The sequence below is a fragment of the Carlito syrichta genome, unplaced genomic scaffold, assembly GCF_000164805.1.
Source record: "Carlito syrichta isolate Samal-C Ts95f unplaced genomic scaffold, Tarsius_syrichta-2.0.1 Scaffold309698, whole genome shotgun sequence".
NCBI classification, from domain to species: domain Eukaryota; kingdom Metazoa; phylum Chordata; class Mammalia; order Primates; family Tarsiidae; genus Carlito; species Carlito syrichta.
The window spans coordinates 113,626-137,206 of NW_007253794.1; positions in this window are offsets into that span (position 1 = coordinate 113,626).

A 23,581-nucleotide genomic window follows, 5' to 3' on the forward strand; every position below is an offset into this window, starting at 1 on the left:
TAAAACCTCTAATATTTGTAAATGAATTTCACTAGATACTTAACTGGGGTTAATGTCTCACAAGGTTCATAGGGGTTAAAAATGTTATAAGGCAGTTGTTTTTACATTCCAAGCAAAATACATATTACTTTTGAAAACAATTTTTTTAAAAAACATTAAACATGCTCATTAGAAGATACAGAAATGGTTCTAAAAACCACTCAGTATCAACAGTCAGAAACAGTTATTTAATATCATGGTGTGTTTACTTGCATCAAATACATAAATTTTTAAAAAATTGGGATCATATTATATATATATATCTTTTGTTTTTTTCCCACAAAACATTAACTGTTTTAAAGCATTCTTGGTCATTTTTAGTAACTACATAATAGCCTTTTAAGTAGATAAACCATAATTCTTTTAAATAGTTCTTTGTTGATATTTTCAAGTTCATTTGATATTAAGTGGGTACAACAAGATTCACTTGGTTCAATTTGTTTTAGATATTGAAAACACTGGCTCTTCCATATTCCCCAAATCTGGACATTTTCACTTCCCTAAAATGGAATATTTCATTGTGAAAATGGATAAAGGAGGCTCTTGATGTGATTTCTACACCTTTCTTTTAATGATGAACATTGCAAACGTCTTTTATTATGGTTAATGTTGACTCAGTGAGTTCTACAAAGATTCATTAAAACATACTTAAAGGCCATTAATACATCAAGGGAACATCTGTGAAAGATTGTCCTTTAGAAATCATTTAGGACACTTTTCTCTCTGAAGGGAACCATTACTCTGGTATATTTGCAAGCAAATAGGATATTTGGCTTTATTAAAATTCCCAAAGTACTTTTGATACTCCTGCCTCAAATGCAACAGTAGTAATGTTAGCTGAGGGCTATGGTTTCAGGTGGGTTATAAAATCAGTAGGGGGTGATGGATTTTTAAAAACTAATTATCAGCTACGAACTGAAAATAGCATCTGGCTAGCAGTTCCCTATTCAACAGTTCCCCACTTTACACTAAAACTCTTAGGAATCTCTTTTCAAAGATGAATTTATAATACTTCCAGAGACTAGCACTGACAATCTATTGCCCGTATCTGGGAGACATTTCACTGGACTAGAACATTATCAGTGACTTAAGTGATCAGAAAATAGGAAAAAGTCTACTTTATACCTTTTTCTTGTTTAACTCCTAATTCACAACCTCGCACTGTATATCAAAAAGGGAACTGGATCTTCGTCCTTTCACTTGGTGCTGTTTGTTTTTTCTTTTTTGAGTTGGAGTCTCACTCTGTCGCCCAGACTGGAGTGCAGTGGCCGCTCCCGGCCACCGCAGCCTCGACCTGCTGGGCTCTGGCGATCCTTCCGCCTCAGCCTTCCGAGTAGCCAGATTTACAGGCATGCGCTACCATGCCCGGCTGATGTTTTGATTTATTGTAGAGATGAGGTCTTGCTGCCCAGGTGGGTCTCGAACCCGTGGGCTCAGGCAATCCACTCACCTCAGCCTCCCAAAGGTGCGGGATTACAGGCTGAGCCACCGAGCCCGGCTTGGTGCTGTTTTTAAGGAAGCCAAATACTTTCTGTCCACACTTCTCTCAGATAATGATAGTTCTCTTTTGAAAACTGTCAGAAACCACATAAACAACTGTGGGGAAAGAGGATGGAGGCTTAACTGTGGTAAAGGCGCCTCATACCCCTCAGTAAGCTCTGCAGGCAGGCACAGACGGAAGAACTTGAGATCAGTGCACATGGGGTTATGGGATTTAAGGTACCTCATTTGTTCAGCCAGGGCTACTTGAATTATGACTGTGCAGTTTGTGCTCTGCTCCAAAGGAATAGGGCAGAAAGAGCTGTTTCAGATTGAAAGAGTGCCTTTTTGAAATTGTGTGTGTGTGTGTGTGTGTGTGTGTGTGTGTGTGTGTGTGCGCGCGCGCGTGTGTGTGTGCCTCCTCTGGTGATAATGGTGGCCTTGTTTTGAGAGCGTGATAAACTCAGAATGTGTAGGTATGAATAACACTCACCAAGGCCAGCAGAACTGTGGTGTAAGTACTGCCAGCAATTGGCACCAGAGCTGTGCAAATCAGTTTACCTTCCAGCAGCAGATCTGAGAAGTGGACGTGACCAGTACTCAGCTGAACCCATAGTGAGGCCAAGGAAAATTCTCAATACTGCCTTGTCTCTTGGCAAACACCTGGCTGAACTCTTTTTTAAATTGAGATACAGTGCAATTTTGTGAAATAACAGATGCTTTTAAAGATGACTGGAAGAAAAACAATCTGACCATCCCCTGGATAGTAAGATTATGGGATTATGAGTGATTTTGATTTCACTTTTTAATTAAAAAACAATCTGTACATAATATTTTAGTAATCAGAAATATAAAGGTTATCCTTAACTAAGAAAAAAAGTAACTAAAATAAGTTTTATATTTATTTGTGCACTAGCAATGTAGCTGAATCTTTCTTGCCTTTCTTTTTGCTTTTCCTTAAATTGTAAGGCTGTCTGATAAGAAATATCAACAGTTTATTTTCCTTTTTTTTTTTGAGTTGGAGTCTCACTCTGTCGCCCAGACTGGAGTGCAGTGGCCGCTCCCGGCCACCGCAGCCTCGACCTGCTGGGCTCTGGCGATCCTTCTGCCTCAGCCTTCCAAGTAGCCGGATTTACAGGCATGCGCTACCATGCCCAGCTGATGTTTTGATTTATTGTAGAGATGAGGTCTTGCTGCCCAAGTGGGTCTCAAACCCGCGGGCTCAGGCAATCCACTCACCTCAGCCTCCCAAAGGCGCGGGATTACAGGCTGAGCCACCAAGCCCAGTTTATTTTCCTTTTGAATTGAAGTCTTACTGATCACCTTTTGGTTTATCACACACAAGTTGGTTAGGTGCAGTGGTAAGGAGAGAAGGATTGCTTGGTCAACCAGAGTTTTCTCCCTTCCTGGATTAGCAACACCAGAAGCCACACCTGAAACAACTCTTAATCTCAGTAATTTCCCCCCTTGCTCTGGTTACAGAATGTCATAGTGTGCTGGGCAATCAAGGTTATGTGATCTGGTGGGCCAGATTCGATTAATGTTTTAAATTGTGTTTTCAAGATGTAACACACCCAGGGAGATTTGTTCCAGATGAATGCAGTACAAAATGAAAAATAAAATAAAACCCCCTCCAAGCACAATATTGTTCTAAATATTTCTTTGAGGCATCAGCAGGTTTTAAATCATTGGAAGATGGGCCGAAGGCATTCTCTACATCATTATTCCTTTCCCAGTTATTTGAAATAAATTTTAGTTTTAAAGGCTTTTCTATGTAGCCCTATTATCTACCTATTATTGGTGATCTCATCCATTATATTAAAAAAAGTTGAGGAAAAGACACAAGTCGTAATGTGGATAACTGTGACTCTAACGAGTATTTTATCATACACCCAATATTATCTCATAGTGTATAAAAATTTCTGCATGTGTTTGTGTGTATATGTGCATAATTTAAAAGGTCAAAGAATAGGGAAGCTTTATTTAGAAAACATTGTGTGAAAAGTATATCTAATAGAGAAGACAAGTATATAGAAATAAATAAAATGAACATATTTTAATGTATAAATCAAATATGTATAAATACACAAGTTGGGGGTATTTGAAATATTAAATCAGGAAATTGAATTATGTGATAATTTCTGAAAGTTATTAGATTTCTTGCTTGATAGGTACCCTATGAAGCTGAACTGAATAGTATTTGAAATGGCCCTTAAAGTCTGTAAACAAAAATAAATTGGGGGGGAGGATATATTTGAAAGTAAATAACTTGAATCGAGGTCAGTAAACATATACACACATTGGTCCTGCAAATTGACAAGACTCATCTTGGGATTCTTGGTTCAATAACTAGTTCTTATGACTTACAACTAAGGAATGTCTTTGCATATCAAGATGCTACTCCATATCTAATGCCTTTTGGCCTTGTTGGTGTTGAGGAGTATAAACATTTGTCCCCAGTATATTTAATTATATGAAATGCAATGAAAAACCTAGGGTTTTATTTCTCTTTGGCTTTGCATTAATTTGCATTTTCTCTTTGGATTTAAGTAGGCCTTTAGAAAAATTAAAAAAAAATTCTTAAACTAGCCGGGCTCAGTGGCTCAGCCTGTAATCCCGTGCCTTTGGGAGGCTGAGGTGAGTGGATTGCCTGAGCCCGTAGGTTCGAGACCCGCCTGGGCAGCGAGACCTCATCTCTACAATAAATCAAAAAATCAGCCAGGCGTGGTAGCGCGTGCCTGTAATTCCGGCTACTCGGAAGACTGAGGCGGAAGGATCATAGGAGCCCAGCAGGCGAGGCTGCGGTGGCCAGAAGTGGCCACTGCACTCCAGTCTGGGCGACAGAGTGAGACTCCAACTCAAAAAAAAAATACTTAAACTCTTTTTTACAACTTAGAAGAAAAAAAATGAATTCATTGTGATCAGGGCATTAGGTGTTTGAGAAACAAAACTTTGAGAAATCAGTTTCATGTTAAATCTGTCACCCAGAATGTACAACTTTAAGTGTGTTAAGTATGATCCAGGACCAGCTTATGGGAAAAATTTGCACACATATACCAAATGAAAGACTTATGGGAGGTACTAAATAATATGTTTAAAAGGGAATTGCCAAATTGCTGATTTAGGATTGGCAAAGTCTCCCAAAGTTTGCAGAGAAAGGTTTTGCTAATGAATCATAACACAAATCCGTAACCAAAGGGGCGAACAGAAATTGAATTAAGCAACAAAGTCCTCTGCATTGTTAAGCTCTATGTTTAGGTAATCAATGAAGCAGTTTGTCATCATATTCTTCCTACTAGAGATTGCATAATCTTCCTCCCTCACCTTCTCCCTCTCCCTCCTTCCCTCCTTCTTTTTATTTAATAGAGAAACAAGGTCTTGCTATGTTGCCCAGGCTGGTCTTGAACGTCTGGGCTCAAGCAGTCCTCCCGCCTTGGCCTCCAAAGTGTCAGGATTGCAGGTATGAGCCACCGTGCCTGGCCAAGTTCCATAATCTCTAAAATAAAATAAATTATATAAATGCATTTCAAATGTTTAGAGTGTGGCCACTACCAGTGAGGGTTTGTTCCCAATTTAGATTTTTACATAAAGTTAAAAATCACATAGCAAATAACATTAGCACCTTTGGCTGAATACCATAACTATTTGAGCCTGGTATGAGTAGTTGGGTTAGTTGTTTTAAGCTATTCACAGTGGGAGAACAATCTGTTGACAGTGGCTTGGAGTAAGTGTGGAAAGCTAGGGACCTTCCAACTTGGGCACTGTTGTTTTACAGGCACATTCACTCCATACACATATTAAGTTTCCAGGTGTGCTGTTTTTTCACTTGAAGTTCCAAAACATCTTTTTGAAATCAAAATTTGCAGGTATGTAGCTATCCAAGGAATAGTTATTTGCAAGTGATGATTCCGGAAGCAAATAGAATAGAAATTGTTTTAAATAGTTTCAATCTGAATACAGTTGTTAAAATAACAATGTTGTTTGGTTTTAGTACAGGAAAATAAGACACAAGCCAAGGATATTTTTTCCTTTAAATAAGCCTCCAAAGGACTAGAGAAAACTTATCAATTTGCGTAGTTAAGTGCACCCAAATTGTGTGTAAAACTTCAGGTTATGTACAGATTTGAGTTCAGAAATTTGGGGAAATACCTATTTATTTTGTCATCCTCTGTATTCTTTGTTGATCAATTCAATTTCTGTTAGCTCCTTTGGTTACAGATTTGTGTTACGATTCATTAGCAAAACCTTTCTCTGCAAACTTTGGGAGACTTTGTCAGTTCTAAATTGACAATTTGGCAAGTATGGAAATCAACATTGGTGCAGAGAGGCTAACATTTCACAGGCAAACTGTTTTCTGGATGTCATTTGATCTGGTGGCATTTGAAGAGAAAATTCCTTTGAAGTTAATTTACAGCAAAAATCGGGACAGGTGTAGTAAAATATGCCAAACTATGGCTACTGTGTTTTCGAACCAACCTTGCATTTTTCACCATTTTTCACTCATGACTTTCCCTTTTACAGAATTTATACCAAATAGAAAAGTTAAAATTGAATATGGGATTGGAACTCCCCTTCATTTTCTTTTTTTTTTTGTAAAGTGGCCATTTGGCTGATTTTAATTTGTGATTTACATAGGCTTCTTCCTGCTCAGATTTCATTTTGCAGTCTGGCTCTATCAGTGTTTATCAAAGTGGGATCAATATCATGATTGCTGGAGGTGGGACCTTGGGAGCTGCTTTTGTGACAGGCACCCCCAGGTAAACTTTAAAAGCCATTGTTTTAGGTATTTCAGGAGTCATTTCTTCCTGTTTCAGAAGCTATGAGAGGAGGTGAAATGTACTTTTCTCTTGTCCCCCATCTCCCGTACAGACACTAGATTTTTAAAATTTGGCATTTTGACAAAAGTTTTTACATGAAAGAAGTTAACCTGGGTGACTAAAAGTGAATTGTCTAGGAATTCATTTTACCCACCACAGGTTTTTGCAAAACTGACATATAGTATGACTTATTTATCACTCACAAATGATCAACAGAGGTGTAATAGCCATGGAGGAAAACAACTGTCAGAATATTTCCTGAGTTATTTTATTTTTGAGTTGAAATCTCACTGTGTTGCCCAGGCTGGAGTGCAGTGGCATGCTCATGGCCACCCCAGTGTCGACCTGCTGGCTCTGGCGATTCTTCCACCTCAGCCTTCCAAGTAGCCGGAACTACAGACGTGTGCTACCACTCCTGACTAATGTTCTAGTTATTGTGACGAGGTCTTGTCAAGTTGCCCAGGTTGGTCTCAAACTCATGTGCTCAGGCAATCCACTCGCCTCGGCCTCCCAAAATGCCGGGATTACAGACTGAGCCACCGAGCCCATCAATTTCCAGAGTTTTAAAAATAAGAGATCAGTTCTTCAGTTACTGTCAGTCATTGTCATTATTGTCATCATTAGCAATAGCAATTTAAAACATTGTAATACAAAATATTATAATATTTATATGTAAATAAGTCTAATAAGTTTCAACTAACTAACTTTTGGTCATATAGCTGTTGGCTTAAGAAGCTCTTCATAAACCAAAAGGATGGTTAAGTATATTTAAATTTCCTAAAAACCTGGAATTTATTTTTTAAAATTGTATATTTGTTCTTCCATGTTTAAACTTCAGTTACCTTCAAAGTAGTCTTCATTTGATGCAATATACCAATTGAGACACTTTTTCCACTGCTCAAAGCGGTTTTTGAATTCATCAATTTTGATGATTTCTAGTGCTTCTGTCATTGTTTTGTTTCACCTCTTCCACTTTGGCAAAACATTTCTCTCTCTTTTTTTTAATCTGGGGAAACACAAAAAAGTCACTTGGGGTGAGATCAGGTGAATGGGAGGATGAGGCACAGGGGTCATGTCATTTTTGGTCAAAAACTGAACATTCAGTGCGGTGGGGGCAGGTGTGCTCATAAATCACCCATCATGAAATGGGCAAACTCACTAAAAGAATCTCCAAAATAAAATTCACTCAAGCCTCTCACCACAACGCTAGATGTCAATGGGTTCCTAGAACACTTACCTAACAAGGGAAACCTGTACTATAAGGGGCCCACCCTCCAAAAATTAATTCCTGTTTTTTTGGGGGTCCCCCTTCATATGTATCCAAAAAGTAAACACAACACTTGTCATTTTGATATACTGCTGAAGACAATAAAATGAGGCAAGTAGTCACTAAAAGGAGAGGCATAAACTACCAAAAGCTGCTGATTTGAGACAAAAAATACATACATTTATTAATTAAATCTACTATATGATTTAGGGCATATGTATAGAGAGAAGTGAGTGGTCTGTGAGGGGAAAAGTGCTTAACAGGGTTCCAGAAAACAGACAAAAGCACATTTTTGTGATCTTGGGTTTCCTAATATCCAAAACCAACTACCATAAGCTCCACAATTACAATATGATATGATTTGAGAAATGTCATTTTCAACTCACAAATGATGTTAAAATAGAAAGAAGACAAATTTGGAATTTTGAATTTTGCCTGAAAAATCTTTCAGAACTGATGACCCTTGAGTCGCTTATATATAGTTAGTACTCAAGAAATGTTAACATAACATCATTATTGTTAGTCCTTAGAATAATGATCTGGGAGTCAGGTGTGTTTGGGATGATTTTCTAACTGGGTTAAGTTTAACTTTAGTTTGCAGTTTTGGACAGCTTGATTTTTTGACTGTGTTTCTGTCAGGAAATACTTTAGAAGTATTTTGGGGCTTTGATCAAATGCCTCTAATAATACTGTTCAATATGTTCTGTTTTTGTTTTAGAGATTCAGGACTTTGAAGCCAATAGCTGTGGAAATAGTATTAAATGATGTCGAGGTGAAGCTTTTGTGAATGAGAAAGAATGTCACGAAAGTACTTAAAGGATAGGTTGAAATTTAAAAAATAAAAGTAGAATAGATAATGGGTATGTCGGCTAACAGTACTGCGTGTCTTCTACCAAGGAAAGCTGGTGGTATTGATTGAGTGGGTTGATTGGTTGGGTTCTCTTTAATTATTTCCCTCACAGTTATTTCTTCCATAGCTAGAAAAACAGAGTCCACAAACAGAAACTAAGATCTTACATTTTAAGTAAACAACCTAGGTGAGGTGTATAGACTTTTAATTGCTAATTGGAGAAAAAACTGGCTGAAAATGGGAAGGAGTTTGAGGCCAACCTGATGTTAAACCACACTAAAAGTTTAGGGCAAATTTCCTGGAAGAGCATTTTCCTATTGTTAAAAAAATTTGGGGTGATTGGTTAAAGAGCACATTATGTATTAATAAGATTATTTTAGATTTTAAAACTTGCTTTCTAGCATAAACATTACAAATAATGCTCATTTAATGAATACTTTAGTTCTAATTTGTCAAATTTTACGCTTTAAGAAGTAGAAAAAAAATCTGTGCTCTTAATGGTAGAGAGTCATCCACATTTGTGGTAGGGCACTTCTCATGTGATTTGAATTATTTCGCTGAGAAAGTCTTGCTACCTAATGTTGTTATATTAAAATTGCAAGTCTAGTTTTTATCAAAGTTGGGATAAGAACTAAAAAAAAAAATAAATCTACATACTAAAAAACACAGTAGAGCAGTGACAGGAAATATCATGATATTGCTTTTCTTTAAAAAGCACCGTGTGAGGTATATGGTTAAAAAGACCTTAGAAACTTCTGGAAAGCAGAAGCTAGAAAATAACCATTTAATTGGCATAATTTCTTTCACTACTGATAGGATTTTTCTTGCTAAGTATAGAACACTGAATATTTAAAAAAAAAAACTCTCTTGAAAGCTAAGTGAGTAGAACATGGCCCTCGCATTGCATGTGACATTTATCAAGCTTCAGAGGAAAAAAGAGATTGCTGATCCCTTGTCTGTCAGTCATTGAAACAGTAATTTCTGTATTTATCAATGATATGCATCACACAGAACCGCAGGAAGAAGGCTGACATTCTCCAGGCAAAAACAGTCTAGTACTTTTGCAAGAAAATGAGTAAATCTGACTGTTCTCTTTATTTCTTTGCTTGGCCTTTGTGCCTATTACTGCTTTTAGTGTACTTTCCCCATCTAAAATATTTTTATCATTAAGAATGAAATTTCTAATCAGCTAGGTACACCATCAGAATCTAAGATAAATTGTTGCTTTGTCATTAAGCTTGTAGAAACTGAATTAACTATAATAGACTTCTAGATGGTGAATGCAAAAGCAAAATATATTCTTTTAAGTGTGGATCTACACATAAATCTTCAAACACTTTAGCAATCAGCATATGATGCCACAATCCTATTGTTTTTCCAACTCACCTCATTATAAGAATGCCTTAGTGAAGAGCTAACAATATTTGATGAATTGAATAAACTATTGAGGCATTCTGTAGAAGAATCTCTTTTGAGGGAGGAGCAACCAACTGCCACCCTGAACTTTTGATATGTTATTAGAGATTATTTGAGAGTAATAAGACATACCAGTCTAACTTTGAATCCTTCCTGTTTGTGTTTCATGTACAGCCAATTCCTCCCACCATACTTAAATTTAATCTCATCACAGAAATAGATATCTTCCCAGGTGCTGCCTTGAGATGCTGCATCGATGATTTCCAAACTTGTTCAGGTACCCAAGAACCTGAATAGTAGAGAGTTCTTTGTAGCACAGCATAGTAACAATAAAACAAAGTTAGGATTATTAAATATATACTTGGAACTCAATCACACATTATCTCAATAGTTCTCTTATAATCAAGTGGTAGTAATAACCAAAGGTTAAAAAGATGATAGGAAATTGACTTATTAAATATTTTGTTCATTAATTCATTTTTTTCCCTTTGTAAAGTGGGAAAACATTATTTTGGATGAAAACTATTTCATCCTCTTTTGTAATACCAGTGTTTGGAACCAAAGTTTGAAAAACATTATACTAGGGTGCAGTGTAACTCAATTCTAGATGTATATTAGAATCTCTTGAGCAATTAAAAAATCATATCAATATCTAGGACCCACCTCAGATGGCTTTATTGAGAATTCTTAGGTGTTTTGCATAGGCATTTATAGGTTTAAAACACTTTCCAGGTGACTCCAAGTGTACAGCCCAGGCTGTGAGTATTATGCTGGGCAAATACATGATTAGATGTTGAGAGAAGTTCAACCAGAACTTGTCTGTGATAGGCAGGTCTGCTGTTACTTCATTTACCTGATGTGCTCTGGCTAATTGTAGCAACAACTCCAGTCAGTGAGCTGCTACAGCCTTCCTTCTCCCAGAGATGTGTACGTTTAGCTTCTGTAACACATAAATCAATCCCACCAAGATATGTTCATTCTTTTGCCTCCTGTAGGCTCATCATCATGCTTCTTAATTCCTTTAATACCTGACTAAAATGCACTTGTCTCTGAGTAGGTAGTACTGTTTATGAACTGGGCATAGGCAGTGAAGTCACACTTGGTGAAAATTCTAGCTTAACCATTTAACATATTGATGCTTGATTTTCTAAGCTCTTGTTTCTCCATCTACATACTAGGGGTTAAGATTGTCAGTTGCCATATGTCAACACTATCTGATGCTCTAGTAGTTGCTGTTCACACCCTTGATCCACATCTTCCTTCAGCATAACATTAATAATAAATACTTGTAGATGTGGTTGTATTGCAAATGTGTTTGCTTCATGACTCTGTGGTCTGGGTCAACAGCTAGATTTCACCTATTTTTGTCAAGGATTCTGCTTTCCATTTCTGGGTCATTCCCAGTTTTTCCTTTTTTGCCCCCAATCCCAATCTTCCACATATTCCAGTCTCTGCACTGCTCTATGTATAGTTGTTGTGTTCTAAATGTTGAAGCCATACTGCCCTTTTCTGATTTCAAAATGCAATAGACTTCCCAATGTAATTTTTTTGAGCAATCACGTGGGATCAAATTTTAGTAGTTCAATCAATAAGCTAAGTAGAGTTAAATTAAAGACATTTTGAAATACGTTTTCATATATTGGCTTAATCCAAGTAGAATCACCATTTTAAACCAACATGAAGGCATAATGGTATTTTCTTGTAAAATACAGTTTTCATTAATAATCAGAGGCTGTATAATTGTATAAATGTATGCACAAAATCAGAGAGTCTGTCAAGAATTATCAGCAGACAATTTTCATTTATTACTTCTTTCTAATGGAAAATCAGTTACTGTGGCCTTTTTCTTGGCGCTTCAATACAGCTTTGATTATAGCTAGGGACTTGTGGATCTGTAAGCTTTCACACTGTGATGCTAAGAGCAGATGGAAGAAGGTGCTATAATATTACAATGTAGTCTTGCAAATAGGTGTGAAGAATCAGCCTCCCAAAATTTCATAGACTTCTGCTTCTCATGGCTGCACCTGTGTGGTTGCTGCAGTTTTATAATGTAACTAGCATTCCTTCTTTGGAGGCTATTTTTTTTCTCTTAGGCTTCCAGTCTCTTTCCATAATGCTTTATTTGGTGTCCTGCCTGTGAAACTTGGACAGACAGGAAATCTGCCCCAAAAGCTGAGAATAAGAAGGGAGAGGGGCCAAAGATTTGAGTCAAGGCTAAAGATATTCTCTGTGTGTTCAAGGATGAGGCACTAAAGTATATCAGGCAGAAAAGCCAGAGCACACAATGTATACTCAAAAATAATTTATTGAGACTATAAACATTTGATTGAATCAATGAAGCCTCTAATATATGCCAGACAAAACCACAGATTCTTACATTTATAACTCTCCTACCTGATCCAGACACCTTTCTCTAACCAATGCAGTCTTCAACTAAGAACTCAGATTCTAAATTTTCTTTCAGTTCATTATTCAAGTAAATGAGGTACATTGCTTGATAATTTTTAAATTTTCTGCTTCCTTCAATTATTATTCCATAGCTTTAAACAGTTTGAAAGAAAGGCTTTTTAAAAATGACATTTTAAATATTTTTTATAAAAATTAGTGCCAATTAAGAGGGACACTTTTGTCTTTAGGTTTTAGAAATATGCATGTTTCATGATACTCTTCCACTCCACGTAGGGCTGTCATGTAGGTTTATGCAGATTCTGCATCACACAACTCTTGAGGGGGTGCTACCATTATAACCGTAAATGGCAACCCTAGACTTGTGTAGTGTATAAACTGGACAACTATACCTGGGGCCCAGCATATATGACCAACTATTCCCAAAACAAACTCAGGGAGTTCATAAAATATGAGTAAGTTAATATATATGGAGTTTTAAAAAATTATTCAATACTGCCAGGCGCTGTAGCTCATTCCTCCAATCCCAGCACTTTGAGAGGCGGAGACAAGAGGATTGCCTGGGGTTCCAGACCAGCCTGGGCAACCTGGTGAGACCTTGTCTTTACAACTAATAAAAAAATTAGCTGGGCGTGGTGGCCCACACCTGTAGTTGCAGCTACTTGGAAGGCTGAGGTGGAAGGAGTGCATGAGTTCAGCAGGTTGAGACTGTGGTGGCGGTGAGTGTGTCACCGCACTCCAGCCTGGGTGACAGACGTGAGACTCCAACTCAAAAAAAAAAAAAAAGAAAGAAATCAATGCCAAACCGGAGTGGAATGTGCAGTTGCTGTTAGAGGAAGTGATAACTGGGTAGCCATCTTCAATACTTCACTATCTCATCCCTGATTGACTAGGTCCAATGACTTCAGACCTTTTAGTGAGAACCTGTGGTAGTTGACTTTCTCCCTCCTGTGTTGCCATCTTACCTTAACCAATTTCAATCATCCACCTGAAGTACTTATTTCAGGGTAACAATTTTAGGTGGCCATTCTCTAGAGGGGTATATTTGTAATTTGCCTCGTGTTAGTAATAACAGGGAATATCTATAAATGATACAGATTTCTGGCCTCCATTTTATGTTTGTAGAATCAAAGTTCTAAGGTGTAGCCTGCGGATTTAAAAAACTTGCTCTGTATGATTACATTTATTTTTTTTTTTGAGTTGGAGTCTCACTCTGTCGCCCAGACTGGAGTGCAGTGGCGGCTCCTGGCCACCGCAGCATCGACTTGCTGGGCTCCAGCGATCCTTCCGCCTCAGCCTTCCAAGTAGCTGGAACTTACAGGTGCGCGCTACCATGCCCGGCTAGTTTTTGATTTATTGTAGAGATGAGGTCTCGCCAACTTGCCCAGGCGGGTCTCGAACCTGCGGGCTCAGGCAATCCACTCACCTCAGCCTCCCAAAGGCACAGGATTACAGGCTGAGCCACCGAGCCCAGCGATCACATTTCTTAAGATGTGGAATTTCCTTACCATTGCTTTAGCAGAGCACTTCCCACACAGCTTCTCCATTACCAAAGCCTGTGACTAAAGCCAAAATGGCAGACTTGGAGTGTCCCGGAAACTTCTTGTAGGGTTCTCAAATCAACACGTGTAGTGAAGGTCCTCAGGGTGGCGTTTGTAGACAGTCACATCGTACACGGTTGTTTTTTGTTTTTCTTTCTGAGTCAGAATGACATCTGTCTTCAGCCGGGCTAGAGTGCAGTGGCATGATCATAGCTACCCACAGTCTCGACCTGTTGGGCTCAGGCAATTCTTCCGCCTCAGTCTCGCTTGTAGCTGGGATTACAGGCACATACCACCACGCCTCGCTAATTTTTTGATTTACTGTAGAGATGAGGTCTTGCCAAGTTGCCCAGGCAGGTCTTGAACTCCTGGGCTCAGGCAATGCTGATTACAGGCATGAGCCATTGCGCCCCAGATGGTTCTTGTTTATCTTATTTGAGTTTAGAGATGGTCCCAAATACGGAGTCCTCTTCCAGCTAATACAGAGGTCATTAACTGATTGGTGACAGTGCATCCCAAAGGCCAGGAGGCATGCTCCTTTCCTATGAAGTGAGAAGGAAGTTATCTGCCTGATTCAGAAAACTCTATGGAGTTCTGTCACCCTGTTCAGGCTCCAGAGCAAAGGCCTACACACCATTTCCTGGAAACTACACAGTATGTTATGAGGTAGGCATAAGTCTATCCATGTCATTGATGAGAAAAACTGATAGATGGTGAGGTTAACTCGATTTTTCAAAGGCACACAGTCAACAAGGAGCATGACCAGAACACATTTCCAGTTCTCTGGGATTCCAGCTTAGTAAAGGTTTTTGTCCCCCACCCCCACCCCAATGCTACAGTCTCTCTCTATAAAGTGTGTGTGTGTGTGTGTGTGTGTGTGTGTGTGTGTGTGTGTGTGTGTGTGTGTGTGTCAGGAAGAGAGTGTACGTGTTCTGATCTGTTGGTCACTCTGTGGTCATGGGCAGGATAGATGCTCTGGGCTGAGCATGTTGTTCGTGGCGATGTGTGTGCAAATTGTGTTGACTTACAGGGTAATATAAGATGACTCTTTGTCTTTTTACAGACAAAAAATTGCTTTTTATTGTCATCATCTCATCCTGGGGTCGGGAGGTATTTTGCTTTGTGGCAAAAATGAAGAGATGCCAAACCATGAGATGCTAGCTTTGGTTTGGACTTCCCAGCTCTTGTTTTCTGTTGGCCTGCATTGGACACCGATGCTAGGGGATACTGAATGTCCCCTCTACACACAGAGGCCTTATCCTTCTGCACCTGTGCCCGTAATGAGGCTGGATCTCTAGGGAGGTAGATCCATTTGGATTTTGGCAGTGAACTTTGCCTAGAAGCAGTTGAAAAACAAATGTGTAGAGCATACCTATTTAGTCATTATAGACAGCATTGTTGAATAAGTGGCATTTGGGTCATCCTTGGGTTCTGGCAAAAGACTTTGGGTATTATTTCATCTCAGTGATGATGACTTCTAAGTTTTTCAAGCGTCTTCCCGGTAATTCTAAATACATACTTGATTTTGGCATTGGCTTGGGTCACAGTTGTGTCTTGTCTATAGTTTTAGGACTTGGTGTAGAAAAATTTCAGAGCAGAAGTTCTGATCAGGTATAATAATGTTCCAAGGCAGCTGTCTTCACATTGGGGTTCACACAGACACAGAGGGTGCATGAAGATATCCCAGATTCTTAACAGTCATCTGTGCTTTTCCCTAAAATTGATGTGGTCTCCCTCTCTAATCGCCTCTCTCTCAGGTTAGGTACCAAATTATTTATATCCAATGCAACGCTTTTGAAAGTGAATGAGGGTGTTATTAATAATAATGCCAATGTGACAGGTGCAAACAGAGACTATTTTGGACAAAACTGCACATTATGGTCTTATTATCCTTTCCTACTTTTCAAGAGTAAGCTGAACATCTTTCCCTTTCTGAATTTTACTATGGTGAATGACCCCGGACTGGGTAAACTTCCAGATGTCAAACGAAGGGACAATTGAACAGGCTTGGCTCCTTAGGGGATGACTAGTAGTCTTCTAGCAGGACAAGCCTTCAGTAGGAAACAGTGCAGGGGCTGCACTTTATGTCAATCATGCAATAAAATTGTGGTGAGGTCCTGTGGCTTATCACCCTCCCTTTCTCTCTTATAATTGGAATTCAGAAGTGAGATGGTTGTCACATGGATGTGTATTAATACATTTATTTAAAATGAAAAACGAAACTAGGCTTTTTGGGATGGAACATAAATCTCATTTGTCTGACGGGCTTGACAACAAGGATCAGTGTTACAAATCAGGTTATATGACAGATATTTTCCTTTAATCAAATGAATGACATCTTCAGCTCTAGGATTTTGAAAAAAAGTTTTTAAGCCTATGTGTATTTAAAATTGTACCTGTAGCAACTATTAAATTGAAAAATGTTAAATTTAAATGTATTACAATTTAAAAATGTTAATATAAACATACATCAGGGTTAAATAGGTTTTTACATTTTTTTGGGGAAAAAATATTTGAAGACCGTTTGAAGCATTGTCTTAAAGCAGTCATGATGTTTGCTGTCTTGGCCTCTAGCCTCATAGTCACTGTGACAATCACAACAGCTCCTACATACTTCCAAATGCCAGCCCCCACACATGTGGAACCACTGTGGGCCCGGTGACTCAGACAGGTGAATCCCACGCGAGAGGAGGTACCTGAAAGAAAGACCCTGCCATTTTGTCCATCAGACCGCTCACATGTCCTGGCCTGGACACTTCATTTGTAATTGGGTCTGTTGGGGTGTGAGGATGCTTGTCTCTGGGGAACTTGTTAAGGCCGATTTATTCCAAAATATGTATACTATTTTGTCCTATTTGGAAACCACGAGGTACATTTCTATTCATAGAATACCAGAATTTATACCCAAGCCATACTTGTCAATTGAATTAGATCTTTACTTATTAGACTGGCAAATTTTTCCTGGTTCCTAGCAGACCATTATTTTGCCTTGTTTTCTTCTTTGATGAATCTTAATACAATGATAGAGATGAAACCAAAAGGAAGGTGATTGAAAATTTCTTGAGAAAATTGGGCAGCAGTCTTGCTGGTCAATGTCCAGGAAGTGGGGGCAGTTAGGAGGGAAGGGGCCCTGGAAGGGGATAAAATCATGTAGATACAGGTAAGAGCATGATGATGAACCGGTCCCTTTACCTTTCTTTGTCAACTTTATTTTTTATTTATTTATTTTTTTGAGTTGGAGTCTCACTCTGTCGCTCAGACTGGAGTGCAGTGGCCGCTCCCGGCCACCGCAGCCTCGACCTGCTGGGCTCCGGCGATCCTTCCACCTCAGCCTTCCAAGTAGCCAGAATTACAGGCATGCGCTACCACGCCCGGCTGATTTTTTGATTTCTTGTAGAGATGAGGCTTCACCTGCCCAGGCGGGTCTCGAACCCGCGGGCTCAGGCAATCCGCTCACCTCAACCTCCCAAAGGCGCGGGATTACAGGCTGAGCCACTGAGCCCGGCTTCTTTGTCAAATTTAACCCAAATTTGCCGAATGTATTCTTTTTTAATTTCTTCACCTTCATGTTCCCAGAATGGGAAAAACTCACCAGTCTCATTTTAGCAAATCTTTGTCAACTTTAACCCAAATTTGCTAAAATGAGACTGGTGAGTTTTTCCCATTCTGGGAACATGAAGGTGAAGAAATTAAAAAAGAATAAGTTCAGGAAAAGAGCCTGCTGCCTCGGAACAGTAGAATCAGGAGGGCCAGATGGGGCTGCTTCATGTGGTAACTTGCTCTTCTGTACCAAGGGCAGTCACTAACAGTAGAATTGTATAAATACAGAGGCAGCCTTGTGAGTGGACACATAGGAGTTCTTATCCTAATTCTTAATCTACATCTCTGGATGGATCGAAAAAAAAAATCAGTTCTCTCAGAACAGGTCAGCAGTAATAATATATCTGTGGTATTTAACAGGAAATATTTGTATTTGACAAATAGCGGCTTATGTGTTTGCAGATTTTTGGTTACAAAATAGACCCCTCCCAGATTTTATTCTGTTTGGCTTTGACAAGAATGGCTCACCACACATGGGAATGGCATTTAGGCTGAAGAAGGCAACACTCGAGTACTCTTGCAAGGCTGGAAGTTTTATAAAAAGCATCTTTCAGGGTTGCACTGTGCTTCTTCTCTAAACTCCACTCATAATGGCAAATCAGCCTGTGCAACCGTTAGTTGACTCATGCCTAATTAAAGAATGTCTCTATATCCAAGATGCAAACAATTAAATGAGTAATTTATAAAATTATTTTTAACATTTGACAGAGCTAATTATGCGACACTGTTACTGTAGGTAACCCAAAACTAACTGCATTTAATTATAATGTACTCTGCTTGCACAGATTTAACCCACAGTTTCAGGCTTCAAAGCTTTTCTTTCTTTTGCTCCCAAACCAGTAATTTTTCACAAAATTCCAGAAAATCTTTTAAAATAATATATTCTTGGAAGGCTGTTGTACAACAAATTCATGCTAAGAGACACAAATTGCCACGATTTTGTCTGCTGTCAAGATAGAGACTTGTTTGTAAATAGTGTGATTTGATTGAAATAGAAGAGCCTGCAGATGAAAAAGACAGGTTGGTACAGTGGATATTAACATTTGTATAGGAATTCTCCTTATTTGTTGATTTCTATCTTTTTTGTTTGCTAGCAACTTAATAGTTGATATTGATAATTATAATGAGATTTTCACATATTTCTCATGGAAGTTCAAAATAAATTGCAATATTCGCCCAATACACAACAGAATGAAAGTCATGTAAGAGCGTTTCAACAGCCGGACTTGGTGGCTCAGCCTGTAGTCCCGCGCCTTTGGGAGGCTGAGGTGAGTGGATTGCCTGAGCCCGTGGGTTTGAGACACACCTGGGCAGCGAGACCTCATTTCTATAATAAATAAAAAAAAAAATCAGCCGGGCGTGGTAGCGCATGCCTGTAATTCTGGCTACTCGGAAGGCTGGGGCGGAAGGATCGTCGGAGCCCAGCAGGTCGAGGTTGCAGTGGCTGGGAGCGGCCACTGCACTCCAGTCTGGGCCACAGAGTGAGACTCCAACTCAAAAAAAAAAAAGAGCGTTTCAACCATGAGTCTTGTTCCAGTTCTTCCTATTTCTGCTGCCACTGACCTGATTCAGGTACTTAACTCATACTTGGACAATTGTAATAGCACATTATGCTGTATCTCTTTTCTTGTTTCTCCTCCATTCACTTTATTCCGCCTCTTTAGATTTATTTTCTTTCAATCATTTACTGGACCAATGCTTCATTTTACCAGTAGTAGTTATATATATTACTTAGTCTGCCAGTCAAAAGTAGTAGTCATTTATTCAGTATTTTACCAGATACTAGCAGCTATATATGTATGTTGTCATATTTAATCTTCACAATAAACCTATGAGGTAGATATTCTTGTCCTTTTACAGATAAGGAAAGAGAAATTCAGAGTTTGAGTAATATTCTCAAGGTCACACAGCTCATAAGAGGTAGAGCTGGATTCTGAACCTGATTTGCCTGATTCCAAAGTCTACAAGTTTAATTGTTAGGGTAGATTTTTCTCCAAAAAGATTCCAAAATCGGACCCTATTTTATCTCTTTGCCTTAATGCCAATTACTTGAGCCCAGGAATTCGAGACCAGACTAGGCATCATAGTGAGAACTCATTTCTAAAAAAAAACAAAAAAAAAATTAGCCAAGTGTGGTGGTGTATGCCTATAGTCCCAACTGCTTGGGAGGCTGAGGTGCAAGGATTGCCTGAGCCCAGGAGGTCGAGGCTGTGGTGGACCATGAGCGTGCCACTGCACTCCAGCCTGGGTGACAGAGTGAAACCCTGACTCAAAACAAACAAGTAAATAAAACAGAACAAACAAAAAGTGCTTCCTGGGTCATAATTATTGAATGAATTTCAAGAAATTAACTCTTTCTGAATTATATGACTGTGCTGAGGGCTACCCTCTTCCACCCAATCTTTAGTGTAGTAATAGCAAAGTTTTGAAAATATTTAGCAGTGAGCTGATCTTAGAAATGATGGAGTAAATACTCACCTCTTGAAAGTAATCAAATGTTGTAGAAAGGCCCACCTAACCAAAAACACTGCCTCAATCTTTAGGTCTGAGACCCTGATTAGAATGATCTCAAGGATCTTCTAGGATGAGGGTGGGTATCCATTTTAAAAGCCACAAGGCCACATGACATGTAGTAGAAAAAATATTCTAGCTTACTAACGATACTAGAAGGGATTTAGCTATTAGATTCCATGTGTTTATAAAGTTTAAGAGATTTCAGGAAAGAGGACCATAGGATACTTCCTAAGTCTACTAGCCTCCCCTACCACTAAATTCTAGAAGCAGTTCTCTGGTCTTTAAGGATTCTGATGCCACGAAGAAGAACAAAATCACAGCCTTTATGGCCACTTGGATGCAATTAGAGACCAATATTCTAAATGAACTATCACAGAAACACAGAACTGAAAACCGCATATTTTCACTCATAGGCAGGCCCTGAACACTAGTCATACTCACACAAGTGTGGGATTGGCAGACTCTGGGCACTGCTAGTGAAGGAAGAGGGGCACGTGACAACATAATGGGTACCTGGTCCACTACCAAGGGGAGAGAGCCAGCTAGAAGCCCAAACTTCATCTGCATACAGCCTGCGTATATAGCGTATTCTCACGTGTACCTCATAACTCGAAATGAAAGAAAGAAAGAAAAAAAAAGGATCTGATGGTTTTCGGATATCCAGTAGGATGGGTGAAGGGCACAAGAGTAATTTTACCTGATTCACAAATTATGTTAGGGACAACATCATTCAGAATGAGAAAAATATTGGTTATGGGGCATGAGCGAGAGGAAAGTTTACATGAAGAACCTGGAAGAAGAACTGGATATGTATTCAGAAGTTAAAAGTAGACCTCAGCCAGAAGAAAGCTTGCAGTGATTTGAGAGGAATGGGCTAGAACATCCAGCATGTTCTAGAACATCCTAAAAGTGAACCAAAGAGCAAATATTTAACAAATGCACATTTTTACTTTTATTTATTTATTTATTTTTTTGAGTTGGAGTCTCACTCGGTCGCCCAGACTGGAGTGCAGTGGCCGCTCCCGGCCACCGCAGCCTCGACCTGCTGGGCTCCGGCGATCCTTCCGCCTCAGCCTTCTGAGTAGCCGGAATTACAGGCATGCGCTACCATGCCCGGCTGATTTTTACTTTTCTTTGTAAATGCGATGTATTATAGGAAATGAGGCGGGGGGGATGGAGACAGTAGCCAGGCACTCTCTCCCTGGAAAGTATGCACAGTTGCTAGGCACCTTGGTAATGGGCTAACTTTCTTTCTTACTCCATTTGCTGCTAAACTCATGGCAATGGTTTAGTACAACTTTATCTTTGTTTTATTAGAGAGGCCCCTTGTGCAAAAGGCAAAATCATCTTAACTTTAAAAATACATTTCTATTGAATAGAAGTGAAGCTTTATGTATGCATGTTTTTTGGACACCAGACCACATCCAATGCACCATCCTTGATCTCCTTCTGCACATATGAGGTCAACGGGGCTGTCTTCTGCCACATTACAGTGCTGCCTAGACTGCTGGTGGTTTTCCTTCAGGACAGCGTTAGCAGAAGAGAAGTATTATTTAAAACCCAACTTGTGAATCCAACTGTAAGTAGTATGCCTCTTACACTTCCTTGTTTATGAACTTGAAGTCGCTTTCCACGTGGGGCAAATTGAGGGGTCTGCAAAACTGTGTCCACCCCCTATATTCTCCTCCATCAAGTGTCCACAGGGCTCTACTTTTAGAATTATACTTTTGGATAAATAACTGGTCTCTAGAAATCTACAGATCTGTTGTGCCTGGGAAAAGTAACATGGTGTGAGGACAAAGATGAAGCATGGATGTTCCTTGCTCTCCTTTCTTCACTGTAACAGACATTGCAAATCAACCGTGGCACATTTTGCCTCTGAGTTTCAATAGGGTCTTTGCCAGAACATGCCCAGGAGGCATTCCTAATCAATTCGAATTGGTACTTGAGAGGAAATAAATTAGTTTTCAGTGCACGGATTGAGTATTTTATGAAGTTGATGTAGCAAAGGGCATCATCTAGTAGTGGGTCATTAGAAGATGTACCTTTTCGTAAATAGAGGAACGTGGGGAAAGAGTATGTTTCCCTAATTGTAGAAGAGTGGAATGTTAAAGAAAAAGCTAATACCACAAGAATGAGTGTTGGGACAATGACAGACCCTATGATTTGCCTCTGAATTGCCTTTGCCCAGGTGTCTTGTGTTTCTCTGTGCTCTAATTCTAATAGAAAGAAGAGCTGAGGGATTGCATACAAACATTGATTAAACACATCCATCTTATTAGTTTCTATCATTCCATCATGCTTTTAGGCTTGGGGAAAGTTATCTGCTGGGTAGAACGCTGGAATGAAAAAAGTATCACATTGGAGCCCTGTTAGAATCATGATGTCTAAAGCTACTTATCAACTAGCAAAACATCTCTTTTCTTTTCTGAGCTTCTCTGATCGTCATTTTTTATAATCATTTCTAATATATTTTAAAGGGTATCACTTCCTGTTTTCACTTCCTTGATCAGAGTTTCCAAATGGATGGGCTCATTTCAGCCAAAGAAATGTTCTGTTAAGTAGAATCTGTTTTCAGTTTCCTCTCTTGGGTAAGATATGACATACAAAGTTAACAAAAAGACATCTTGCTAATTTTAAAAGTCCACTCTGTTGCCTGTATACAGATATATTTCCAGGTGATTCGATAGAACAACTTTCTAAGTAGCCTAATTTTTGAAAACTATACTCAGAAGAAATTAATAAATTCTGCCCGAGTATCAACTAGATATTGAGGAGATATTCCAAAAGGAAAGTCCTGGAATCCAACTCATACAATGTTTCCATATTGGCTTTTTCTCTTTAGACTGACTTGATGACTGGGGACTGGGGACTGTGGTCTTGGACAATTTTTGGATTGCTTTCTGTTTTGCTTTGCAACTGTTGAACCTTTATTTCTTTTAAGCCCTATAAAGTGAAATTCATTTATATAGTTATTCTGAGTAATTTTTTCCTGTGCTATTGTTCATGTCTGTGGCCCTGCCAAAAAGAATATAGGTTTCAAATTAATTTTTCCTACACATACTATTTTGTATGTGTTCTGCCATTATTTTTGGTTTTTGTGAGGTCACCAATTTTATTTTCCTTTTGATATCCAATATTCTTGGACAATTTTCTGTGGTCTCAGAGAGACTCGGAGGGAACAGATGTTGTATAAACCATTTACCCTGGGTGTTTTCCCACTTATATTTTCCTTTTGAAAGAAAAAAAGAAAAAAAAACCAAAAAAACCGGAGGATAGTTCTCTGTGTATGGAGCCTTTTTTTTTTTTTTTTTTCCAAATGCTCAGAAACTATTTATTAAATCCATCTCACCTCTATTGTAGGAGAGATTGCTTATTTTTAAACAAAATGTCCAGTAAACTGCTCTAGCTGCTCAGAGAAGTTAAGGGACATTTTCTAAAGATACTCATCACTCTGAATAGCATAGATAAGTCTCTAGTTTACTTATTTTTTAATCCCCTTATGTGAAGACCTTTCCAAACACATATTAAGTTCCAGCAAAATCATCTAGCCCAGGACCATATGTCAAAAATTTCAACAGTGATTTACCACATTGGTAGGTTAAAAGACAAAGACAATTTCAGTTTCTGTGAACTTTAGTGTCTGGATATC